Source organism: Populus nigra, chromosome 16 (genome assembly GCF_951802175.1).
Source record: "Populus nigra chromosome 16, ddPopNigr1.1, whole genome shotgun sequence".
In the NCBI taxonomy this organism is placed as follows: domain Eukaryota; kingdom Viridiplantae; phylum Streptophyta; class Magnoliopsida; order Malpighiales; family Salicaceae; genus Populus; species Populus nigra.
The window spans coordinates 12,566,456-12,579,709 of NC_084867.1; positions in this window are offsets into that span (position 1 = coordinate 12,566,456).

Genomic DNA, 13,254 nt, shown 5'->3' on the forward strand with positions numbered 1-13,254 from the left:
TTATATGTAAAAACTAGATCGAAATATATTATGATAAACCTAATATTTAGCTTTAATTAGTGATTTAATTAAGTAGACAAAAACACTTCATCGTACAAAACATGTTAATAATTAGTGATTTAAGTGTATCCTTAGAATTAGTTTAGTGTCGTATGTGAATAGGTTCTAATTTTTTATTTTTTTTAATCCATCAATTTATATGGCCTCCTAATTAAACCCTGCTGGAACCTATTCAGTCACACAGGATGACACCAAGCCAAGCCAGCCATTGATCAAAAAGTTTAGCTATTTGATCACGAGAGCATCCGTTTTGATCATTTGAAAACTGCAAATTGCTCGATCATATCTACTGATCTACCATGCGGCAAAACCCATGCCGCACGTTGACAATGATCTTGGATGGTGGTGGTATCTATCGATCGTTAAAGAACTGAATTAGTCCCTTTCATGCCGTCATTTTATCAGAGATCATAACATTGATCTAGTTAGGGCTCAGTACTTAATAATGTGTAATTAGTTACGGCTTAGTACTTAATTAATAATGTATCATTACGTACGGCTTAGTACTTAATTAATAGTGTATCATTAGGTACCGTTCAATTTTAAAAGGGTTGAGACTTGATAATACCCATATTGGAATCAATCTCAGTGCCCTGAATTTTGGAGCATAAATATTGGGATGACGAGGATTTGACAAGAATTAGGTTGGCGATAAAATCATTGTATCTACGGATTTGTACTTCATATATATGGTTGTTATTGATAGAAGAGAAGACAGCATTTGTGCCTCATTTAGCCATTTAAGTTTTTGAATTACAATGATTCTTTTATAAAATATTAAAATCTTGATGTATAAATAGTTATAAGTTTGAATTTTATTATTTTATTTTAATTAATAAGATTAAATATAAAATAATATCACTATGTACAAAGTCCAAGTCAAGAGAATTAACAACATATCTTCTTAAAACTATTTACACAAGTTATTATGTCACATTAAAGAAGTTTAAAAAGATTGTCATCAACTCACCAATATTCCCTTTTCCACTTTCATGAGTGCTATTATTATGCATATGAGAGTAGTTGCACTAACCATGCTTGTCTTAATTAATTACTATTGCATCTCAATTATGCATTTCGAGGCATAGGGTGGCAATATACTCTATTTATATTGGTCTTATTACTCTCTCTTTCGTCTTATTGGAAAAAAAGAGAAGAAGATCTTACGTTATATCAATTGGACGGATGTGACATCTATAGTTTAAGATATTTAAAAATAAAATATTCAAAGCTTTTTATCTCTAATAGCTGAAAATATCATGAAATTGCCGAGAAGTACAATTTTTTTTTTGTTGTTTATTGAATCCTCTGTAAAAATTAGAAGTCATAGTCTATTAAATTAATGATCGAAGACAAAAAAAAAAAAAAAAAAAAGGAAAAAAAAGGAGGGGGAGGACCCTCATGCACGTTTACAATAAAAAAATCAAAGGTTGTTCTAAAAGAAAAACAACTAAATGATAATATATATATGCACACACTAGTTAGGTGTTGTGTCTGCAACTTGGAGCAAACTTTTTTTTAATAAAAAATATTAAAAATATCTAAGATTTAAAAGTGTTAAGTTTATCAACAAACAAAAATCTAAAAGTTTTACATCTGATTATAATATCAGACTCAACGATAATATTAATAATAATATATAATTTGTCTGAATAAATTCATCTATTTTTTAATCTATTCAAAAATAAATTTATGATTTTTTTTTAATAATAATTTTTTTAATTTAATAATAATAATAATAATAATAATTTTTAAGTTTACTCTTAAAATCAAATTTATGGTTAATATTAAATTTTTTTTAAAATTTATTAATTATTATATTAATAATAAAAATAATAATATTTTTAATATTAATTATAATAAAAATAATAATATTTATAATATAAATAGTTAGGTCTGCACACCGAACTCATTAGCCTTGGGTCTGGACGCCTAACCCAAGTGTTCTTGGGCTAGGCTGTGCTGCAAAACTCAAGGGATTTGAGTCTAACACAAATAATAATATTAGATATCTAGTAAAAGATTGGCAAAAAACTAAAATTTAAATTAAATTAATATATTGACGATAAGTACTTCACTTAATGAGTTAGTGCGTATATTATTGTATATGCTTCAAATAATCCTTATTTAAAGTGTATTATTAATAAGTATAATTTTTCTAGTTTTTACCAAATATTCACATGTTATATAAATATGTTGTTAGGTACCTCGCACCCTCGAACTGGAAAGTAGATGTATAGATGAAAATTCTTGTTTAAATTAATTTTTATATTGAAAGTATTGATATTATGTTTTATATCACCTGAATGTTAAAAAATTTTGAAATGTTTAAATTATTTTTTTGTCGGGTATGTAATTAAGAACAATGTCCTTATCTTAAATAGTAATATAGTTTTGTTGTATTTATATTTGAATGTGTTTATGTCCTAAGAAATTAATATTATAGTGAATAAATTAGTTTTAAATATTGTATATGAAATTATACAATGCTAACTCTATATATTTTATTCGGTCTCTAATTTTTTATAATTATAATACCTTCATACATATATACTCAGTAAACCCATGGCAGCACGCAATCATGCCTTCTATTTACATTGAAAACATGTATTAGAATCTAAATAGTTTAAAAGTATTATAGTCTTTTAAAAATATTATAATGAATCAAAAGTTTATATAGAGTTCGTATTTACGGATTGGGGGATGAAATTTATAATGCGTACAGCGAAGAAAAAGCAAAGAAACAGAGAAATTCATTTAGGATGTAAAAATGGCTGGGCAGTGGCTCATCAAGAACACAAAAAGAGAGTAATGGCTGACAAAGCTAGGTCCACTGCCAGTTAAGTGGTTCTCTGTAGAGGCCTGTAAGCTGAGGACAATGGGTCTTATGATCATGGAATTAGTTTGCTTTAGCTATTTGGGCCTATACACTGCAGTCTTGAAAAATCAATGTTTTGATGAACATCTCGCAGTTTATTTTGAAAATAGTTTATTAGTTGTTATTTTTTAAAATATTTTTTATTTATAAATATATTGAATTAATATTTTTTATTTTTTAAAATTTATTTTTAATAAAGCATATCAAAATAATTTAAAAATAAAAAAAAATATTTTTAAAATATAAAAACAAATATGCTATTAATCTTTACCGCTGAAGTCAAGATGACATTAACTATGTCAAACGATGCAGTCTCAAAATCTATAGGAAGGTAAAGCACGAGATCTAACTTAAGGAAAAAAAAAAAAAGGTTTCAAGGCCAGTAATGTACAATTCATAATCCAAATAGACGTTGGTAATTGAAGATTATTGTTTGCAAATCTAAACAAAACACACACACACACGAACCAGGTGATGAGATTATGTGGGTTTTGGCTAACGTATAATTCTATTTTTCTAACAAAGAACGCAGTATTCATGTTCTTAGCTACCTGTAGGCAATTAACAACGTTGGGAAGAACCCTTCAGAAAGAATATTTACTGACAAGATCAAACCATCCTAGCCTGGACATGGTTAATTGTTATAGTCCTTAGATAATAGAAATTAAGTCCCAATTAGAGATGGAGAGATTAAAAAAAAAGAAAAATTCCTTTTGCTTTGTTAATGATATTAGAGTGTCCTTGGCATGGGAAGTTTTCCCCACAGCTACTAATGCCCCACTTCTCCTCTGCCCCCTTCACCCTCCTCTCCTTGCATTTTTAGACCATGAGAATTGAGACAAAAGGGAACACGATATTAGAGATGGATGGACATTATCGGTCCGAGTACAAACAAGGGGCATCTAATAGCCAGAGTGACTTCGATTCTGCCTAAATTTTAGAATCTAGCTCAAGAGTTGGCTAGGTTACAGCTATTATAGTCTACAAATGGGTTATGATAAATGGGTTATGATGGTCCACACCAATCTTATATTTTATGAACTTCAACATCCATCCATGGTTCTTCGGTAGTTCCACCCAAGATTTCGATTTCATCCACTTTGCTGTTCCTGCTCATTCATGAAAAAAAATTAAAATCACTAGGTCATCTTTTGGGACTTCAAAAGCAGAAAGTGAAAGTTCAACGTCTAGAATAAAAAAGATAGTACTAATGTGTTCCCTTGTATATAATTCTTGATCCATCTCTTATACTATTCTTAAATTGAAAGCTGAAATTGTACCATGTCAATGTCTTGATTATCTGCTCCTCTACAAAGAAAAGTCAGTTCTGCTAGATGTCATGGGCACCCACTAGTCCCAATACGAATGGAATAAGGTTTCACTCTCTCTCTCTCTCTCAAAAAAAAAAAAAAAACACCAGAATTATGAGGTTATATTTTGGTTATATATCAAAACTTTGAGGTTTAAAAAGCTTCAAAAAGCAAGACATAATCATTCCTACCAAAATGGGTTTAATATTTTACACTATACATGTTGGTTTGATGTTTCAATCTCCAAGACCTAATCAACGGGATAGAAGGAATAAGGTTTAGTGGGAGAATATGATGTGCACCATCTTCAAAACCCTAGAAATAAAGGGTTTCCATCGGTTCCCTAGCTACTTTTCTTTTTCTTTAGTTTTATACTTTCGATCTATTGCTTCAACTTTAGTGGCTTTTTAACTCAGCCATGAAATGAATGATGCCTCTCAAATATCATATCAACCCTAGCTTTGGTTCTACTCCACTACCTTATATCCCTACCAAATATCCATTTCCCTAGAGTAAAACCAGTGGCAAGAACCATCAAAGTTAACAAAAATTAGAATATGCAAGAAGTCATGAATGTATTTGGTTCGCTGGCTGGCTTTCTGACAACTTGTCATTAATTTGACTATGGGGGTCCTTATCTTTAGAGGGAAACGTATGTTGAGAGAACAAAGGAAGCAACATCATTTTTAAGGTGCTGGACCATTAGGTGCTTGTGCCCTAGACCCTCATTAATTTATACAGCATGCATCACAAAAGTTAGGGTTCATATCTTGGGCCCATTGCCCTTAATTGAATCCATAAGTTATGCTTGGCTTTTTCCATCGTCCATCCCCTTCAAACCCCACGCCGGTGCAGGGGACATGGATAAATCTTGAAGTAGACTACTTCAATGGCACTCTTTCATATATATATATAACAGTGGACCCTAACCCTAATCAAAGATTAAGGACAAAGACATGGGCCTAGATACTGGGATCCTATTTTTGTGTCCCCTGGGGCCCATTATGAAAGATTTGACAAATAAAATTGGTGGGGCTGTATTGTGCTATGTCAATTTTCAGAGTACAAATTTTGATGCGAGGAGTTGGCATACCAAAGTTAGATGAGCTAATAGCTTGTCATGCTAGCCTGTTAAGCTGTTGCCCTCTTGATTTGGCCATGTTTTGTCAAAGAAAAAAGTTATACTAATCCACAGCTAGCCTCCTTTGAAGTCGAACAAAACACCAATTATATCTCCAACTTTTCATTTTCGCATTCACACTAATCGACTTATTTAAGTTAATTAGAATTTTCTTACTATCAATTAATGCCTAAGTGCCCTTGTTTTTGGTGTAGAATGCATAATTGGTAATGTCAAAGATAATCAATATCAATGTACATTGCACGTTACATCAACTAATTAATATGTAAATGTTTATCAAGAGAGGCAAGACTCTGCTTCTAAAGGGTTCCTTTTGAAATAGGGCATGATGCGTGGTGTATGGGCATTGAATCTAAAATCTTACCCTCTTGCTGTCATAATTGAATTTTAAAGGAAGGTTGAGGAGGGAGGGAGGGAGGGGAAGGATCCGCACACTTGACATAAGAATGTGATTCTATGATGTTGACATTTTTATTTGCTTTATTTTTTCTATCTCTTGGTCAATCATGACATTAAAGAAATTAAGGCAAAGCAAGCAAATAGGGTTTAGTTTATTTACAATATTAAAACTTCTCTCAATTCGAAGGAGGCATGAGGTGGTTGGCTTCCTAATTCTTTCATTGGATATATATATATATATATATATATATATATATATATATATATATATATATAAAATAGACATTGCAGTGATTTGAGATAATAAAAGGCATTAGATAAAAATTGAAGATTAATTAGTCTTTAGCAAATAAAAGCACTCCAGGAGATAACATCTCGTGACTTTTATTAGGGGTGATTATTTTTTATTCGATTTAGTTTTTATTAAAAAAAATAATCAAACCGGGTTTTTTAAAAAAAAGAACTTGAATCGGTTCAAATTGACCGATTTTGATTCGGTTATTTTAGAAAAAAAACTAGTTCAAACCCATTTCGATTCGGTTTTTCAGTTTGGCTCTGTTTTTTTCCAGTTTGGCTTGATTTTTTTCGGTTTGGGTTCGGTTCAGTTTTTTCGGTTTCAAACTTATAAAATCAAAACCAAACCAGTCGGTGTTTTCAAAATTTTAATCGGTTTTTTTCACGGTTCGGGTTTTTCAGTTATTTTTTTATTTTATCTGTTTAATTGGTTTTTCAGTTTTTTTGCTCACCACTAACTTTCATTGACAATGTAATAATCCAATTTTGGATTCCATAAAATTTTCTTGTTTGTTATTTTATCTTTATTCTTCTTCAAAAAAATCCAAAACAATTAAGAAAAAAATTTAAAATTCAAAAATATATTTTTATTGGATCAACCACCTTTTTCCATAAAAAACGAGTTCATTGGGTTAATTTTACCTGTATTATTATTATTATATGTAACAAAACAAAAATTAACAATGCATGAGATTTTTTTTTTTAACGAAATACTTGGTCCAAGTAATTTTTTTTTTTTGGATGGCTCCATATTTTTTGCCATGTTTTCTGTATATAAATGTCGTATCTCAAACTGGCTACAAAAGCCATTTACAAGTTTGAAAAAGAAAAGAAGAAGAAAGGAAGAAAGCCAGTATAATAACTGATAGTTTTTTCAGTTTTTCTTAAGATATTAATTTGAAAAAAATAATTCAAAAAATACTAAAAATATCTTAATTGTTACATTTAATAGTATTAGTTCTGAACTCTTAATTAGATTTAATATAATATGGCTTATACTAAATTAAAATCCAAATCCATTTCAACCCTTAACAAAATCTATTCTTTGATCTTATATTGCCACGTCACCAGATATATGAAGCATCCTGTGTATCTTATCACACTAAAGCTAATATCTGTCAACTAGGATCGTGTAATCAATTTTTAGGTAAAGTAAACCGTAGCTGAATGATTAATTAAGAAGTGATTGAGTGGTTCATAAGATCCAGGTGCACCGACTTACCATGCTAGTATCCTCATCGTAGCAAACCTCAAAAACTCTCTCTCCTCTCGCCTCCGATTCTCTCTCCTCAAAACTCACAAATCGGCCACATCAAGCTGCCGGAACACCATAGAAAGACTCATATCTTCCTCGAGAGCAAACCCCAGGTGGTTTTTATCGACTTCTCCCTTTTATATTACCTGGAAAAGGCTACGATGTCTTCAGCCACCCGAAGTTTCAAATAGTCGATTCTCTCTCATCAGACATCAACGGTAGCCACCACTACCATTATTGGAATCCTCTCGCCGAGATATACCATAATCTGCCCTTTTAGCTTGCAATCTTGCTAAACAATCCCACCGTCCAACAGCGGCCACTCACAAATTACACGTGTCGCCAAGGGTATTTTCATCATTTTTAGGGAAGTTCAAGGCTATTTCGGTCTTTTTCCTGTACAGTGACACTCTGATAATTTTGGGGAATTTTAGGGGTATTTTATTTGTTTTTTTATACATGTTTCTGTAATTTTTTTTTTGCATTTTGTAAAATATCTAAAATAAATATAATAAAAAATGATGATGCGAGTCTAACACCAAGTTTATTTCATCTTTGTGCGCGGGTCCAAAACCCAATTCTCAAATATGAGTTATGTATATTTTTAGCAATTTCAACATAATTTTTTTTTTTAGGAATAAACTTTATTCCTCGACATATTTTTTTTTATAAAAAAAGTCAATGTAAAAAGTTTTAAAATAAATACGGATTATGTCGGCTGTTTTCTTTTATTTTTTTGCAACTTGGACGTGACTCTCATTTTTAGAGTTAAACGTCAATATTTCGACAAGTCTTATAATTTTAGGGATTGATGTTATTTTTCAATGAATCTCTTGTTTTTAGAGACCAATATTAACCCTTTCAAAAAAAAAATTGCTAATAAGCTCAAAATATTATAACATTTGAATAAAATAAAAAATCACAAGTAAACATAGTTTTTCACTTGAAAAGAATAATGTCTACCTTTCCTTAATCATAACTAAATCAGTACCTAAATCTTTGAAATATTTAATTTGAAATTTTTAGTTTCCTCAAATTATTTGATGACAATTCTAATAAAAATTTTATTTTTTAATTAATCTTTTATTTTAAAAAAAAATTTAGAGCCACCGTCATGTGTTTTCAGACAACAATGGGATGTAAACAACGACAAAGGATATACAATGAAAGAAGATGAGATTATTCCCTTTTCTATTGAAGGAGGTTTGTCAATCAGAAAAACAAAAAATAAAATTGAAGTCGTAACCTTTCATAGGGTCGGCAAGTGGTGCATGTAGTAGCTGCCAATAGTGACGATTATATCGTCAATTACTAGCCAGCCAACCCGTGCGAGTTTGGCCAATTGACATACATCTCTCTCTTCCTCTTCCTCTTCTTGTTTTTTTTTTTTTTTTTTAATGACAATTAATAGATATGGCCTCGTGCATGTCCCACTACTTGCTATGCTTCTAGTCGATGAAAATAGATGTCATTACCAAGAATTCTCACACACCAATAAAGGATGTAGATCCTTTCCGTATATCATTTTTTTCATGTGGTCCAACCACAAAAAAAGAAAAAAGAGAGAGATAAATAATGGATACAATATATTTCCATCCTTATATAGAATATATACACCTAGTAATTCTCCCTTTCTTCTCACGATTCACATCTAAATCCGAGGCCATCCAATTACAAGTTGATGCTACGGGGCATGGTCACAAATGGGGTGCGTGGAGTTTGCTAGGAAAATGAAGAACCTTGCAAAATAAATTGAGATTGCCTTTCGGTGTGGTGTACGTACAAATGGACCCAATATATGACTTTTGATTGATTTCTTCATGTCCTTGTTTTATATTTGGTATAAAATCACAAATTAATGCGATATGCTATGGTGGTTGTGATCCAGATAGTAAAGATGTCTATTATTAGCGATGATGATATCGATGAGTAGTTGTGACAAAGCTTGCCCTACGCTAAGTTGTTCATATTTGTCCTCTTGCCCCCACTTTCCCTTGATCCCCTCTTTTCCAAATAGTGTGTGTAACATGATGTCCTATCGTTTCCACATCACTTGATCTTGAAATCCCAGGCATTTCTGAAACTAGAGTTTTGCAAGTGGAAATAATCCCTAATATATCCCACAATTAAAAAAAAATGAAATTTAATCTTAATTGTTGGTAAAAGAATTGACCATTTAAATAAATCTCAGTCAAACTTCGTTCAAGACTAATGCTGGCAATAACTCTTCTCTATGTAAAATTTCACAAATATTATTTAATTATTAATGGGGTAATTAAGTGAGAGGTTAACATCATCTCAGGTAGTTCTAGAAATAGAATAACCTTCCATTGTCTAATCCAAATCGGAATCAATCAACTCTTTGATAAATCAAGAAAAGAATAGCATGTTCATGAGAGGGATTGATTTTGTAAGTTTTTTTTTTAATAAATTGGACTATCATGCCTATTCAAATTATGAATTGGGTCAACATCTTTCTATTATTTTTTCTTGTAATTTCCACATTTCAAGGCCTATAAAATATATTGGCTTCATGTATCATACCCTAATATACGTGTGATACGTGCGCATAGGTGCCGGGGGTAGGCCACATCAAATGGGCTAAGGCGTCGATTAATTAAAGGAACAATTGTTTGAAAGAATAACTTGAAGTTCTATCTAGAACAAAGAAGATCGAACCTCTCTCGATGATCTCTTAGGCTTAGACATGAATAAAATAAAGAAGTTCCCTTTTTCTCAAAGCAAGAAGTGTACTTGCCTTGAGGTACTATTCTCTCCTTTTTTTTAAAAAAAAATATGGGTTAATTATTCATTATAAGATATGCAAATGGGTCAATATCAAAATGTGATTGTGTGGAATCAATCATCCATTACATAATTAAAAACAAAACGTGCTTTTAAGATAAGAAAAGATACTATTCTCTCTCTTTGGCTAATATGATAAAGTTTGAAGAGAAATGAGCAAGCTAGAAATAGATTAATGGATGCATGTACTTGCAACCCCAAATGGATAGGATGCTCTTCAATATTAAAATCGTATGCCGGTCATAGAGGGACAAAAGGTCTCAATTTGGTAGGTCCCATTAGCCCAAATCTCCATCATCAAATGTTGCTTTCATGTCCTCCTCACACCCCCATAAATCAAATTTGGCGAATTTTATACTCTTTTATCTCAACTTGGACTCAAAGGATGGAATGGAACTACTTTGATTGAAACAAACAAGGTGGGTGTGGTGTGGTGTGGTGTGGTGCTACGATAAGATAAAAGCAAGAACAAACACAAGTGATGAAAATGATACATAGGATGGCTTCACTTTTGTTCCATAAACAATTTTGTTAGTTTTATGGTGATTAGGTCATCCATCATCATGGCATTGGAGGCGGATTCAAGTAACACGAAAGGTTTTTTCTTGAAAAAAATCAAGATGATATTTTTTAAAAAATCATTTTCATATATTTTAAATTAAAAATCATTTTTAAAAAGTAATATTCACCTTGCTTCATGCTATTAATAAAGTTGACACCAACTATTAACAAATAAAGGACACCTTTGAATTTTTTTAACAAGACAATGACACCGGAAGTTTCTATACAAATCTAATGATGTGATAACTCCCACCTTTCCCCCTACTTGCAATCCATTGTATTATAGAGATGGTGAGAGTTGATAACTAGCAATCTTTTGATTTTAAGTCTTGCCTTGCCAACAAGAAAGTTTTATGAGATGAATCTGCCTAGGAAAGTCGGATGGGAAATTTAGGAAGTGGGTCTAGGCCGCCTAGACGGCATCAACGAGGGTAGGTGGCATTGATCCACAAACACATTGACATAGTTGGATTTATTTTGTTAATGAAGCAAAGCTGCCTCTATTAATTGGAACAAAATTGGTAGCGTTTTCTTGGGGTCAAATTTGTGACATCAAATTAGCAAATTGACTTTATAATAATTAATCACAAGACCTACGGTTTTAACAAGTGATTTAGTGTGATCAAGTTAACCTAATCTCAATTATTTCTTAACATGTGATGGCTTTTGGATACAACGAGGACCGCCCCACCATCACAACCCACCCAAGAACTTTGTGTGGTTAGCCAAATTATTAATGATATGAATAGCATGGCACCGCTAACTCACCTTGAAAGCAATAATTTAGTTGGACAAAGGAAGGAGAGCAGCATCTTGTCAAGGTTGAAATAAGTAGAAAAAGAAAAGCAAGGCGCCATGGTTCATGTAGGTAGGAGTACTTGTCATGGGGAAACGACTCTTTTTGGTTGCCAAAAAAAACTAGAAGGGCCAAATGTTTAATGTATATTTATCTGCACACAACCAAGCAAGAGTTTCAAGGGTCAAGAATGTGACAAGACTTGGACGAGGAAGCAGGCATTTTACACCATGATAGTGATTACACGTGTCAAATATACAATGACAAAGCAAGAATTATCACTTGGGCCCATAAGCTTTTGTCATTATTAAGAAACAATTAGAAGAAGAAAAAACTAAAATCAATTAGGTTATTTTCCCTGTTACCAAAACAATTAGGAGCAGCTTAATTAATCAGTAAGATTTTAAGTTGGTTATTTATTTATTTATTTTAGGATCATTAAAGGATTACTTCATTGTTAATTTATAATTTTTTAAAATTAATTGAGATACGTGTAAATACTGATTTAAACACTTATAATTAAAAAAATATTTAAAGTAATTAAAGGTGGGTGTCATATGTATTACCCAAAACCACGTATTTGTCGGCTTTGCACCCTCTTTGGCAGCATCTATCTCTCCATTGCATGCCAAGGAGATTTTAAGATTTGAGGAGGAACCAAAGGCAAAAACGACATGGCTGACTGATCTTTTTGCTTACTTTATTAAACAGGTGCCGACAGACAAGACCAAACAAGGCAACCACCACACAGGCACCCCACTAGCGTCCGTTTTGTGCAGGTTCTCGGCGTATTTCAAGGGTTCTCTAAGGTTCATGACCTGAACCACCACCACCACCTTCCCCTGCTCCAATATGGCCACATGCTAGAAAGTGGGCTAAGCAATTTTACTGCTATTTTAAAATTCGCTATAGCTAGATTGTGAGCTCAATTGCTAGCTATCGAGGGCAGGCTAGCTCTTGCTTTCCTGTTGATAGCGTTGAGTTTTTCTAAATTGCTGCTTTTGTTATTTCAATTAATGAGTAGTGCTGTACTGGTGTTGGTCTTAAATTATGGAGAGGTATTGAGCTTTTGATATTCTATAATTGTTAATTAATAATAGAAGAAATAAATATAAGAAAAAAAACTTAAACTGGATCTGACGTGTCATGTCCACATTATGCATATATATTTTTTAATTTTTAATAGAAGAAATAAATAATTTAATTAAAGATATATATAATCTTTCAATGTGCTAATACACGGTGAATTGGGAATAATTGAAGGTTGGATAATAATAATAATAATATATTTGTAATGCCCGGGTACAATTGGTGGGCCTGCTCAATTATGAAAGTGTTTAATATCTGACGTGTCATGTCCTCTTTGACACTTGGCGATGCTGAGGTTACACCTGCCCCCCACACAAACTAGATCTTGTGTGAAGTGAAAATATACCTTTCCAGACTGTTTACATTTCCAAAATTGGATTAATAAATTAATTTCCACCTCTCCATCGATCAATTAGAGAGCTTAGAACAACATATTGCTTGAACTTGGTTTGTGTAAGAAAAAAAACAATTATATTCAAAGAATTCATTGCAATCGTGGTTAAGATACATAATGTTTTTCCTGCTATTAATTGTTTTAATTCATAGAAACCAAATTTTCTAGTGTTTTATTTACTCAATTGTCATAATGTTATATATATATAAAACAAAAGGCACATATAAGAGTGATTTCTGTTTAGGATTATAATTATGATTGTTTTTTAAAAA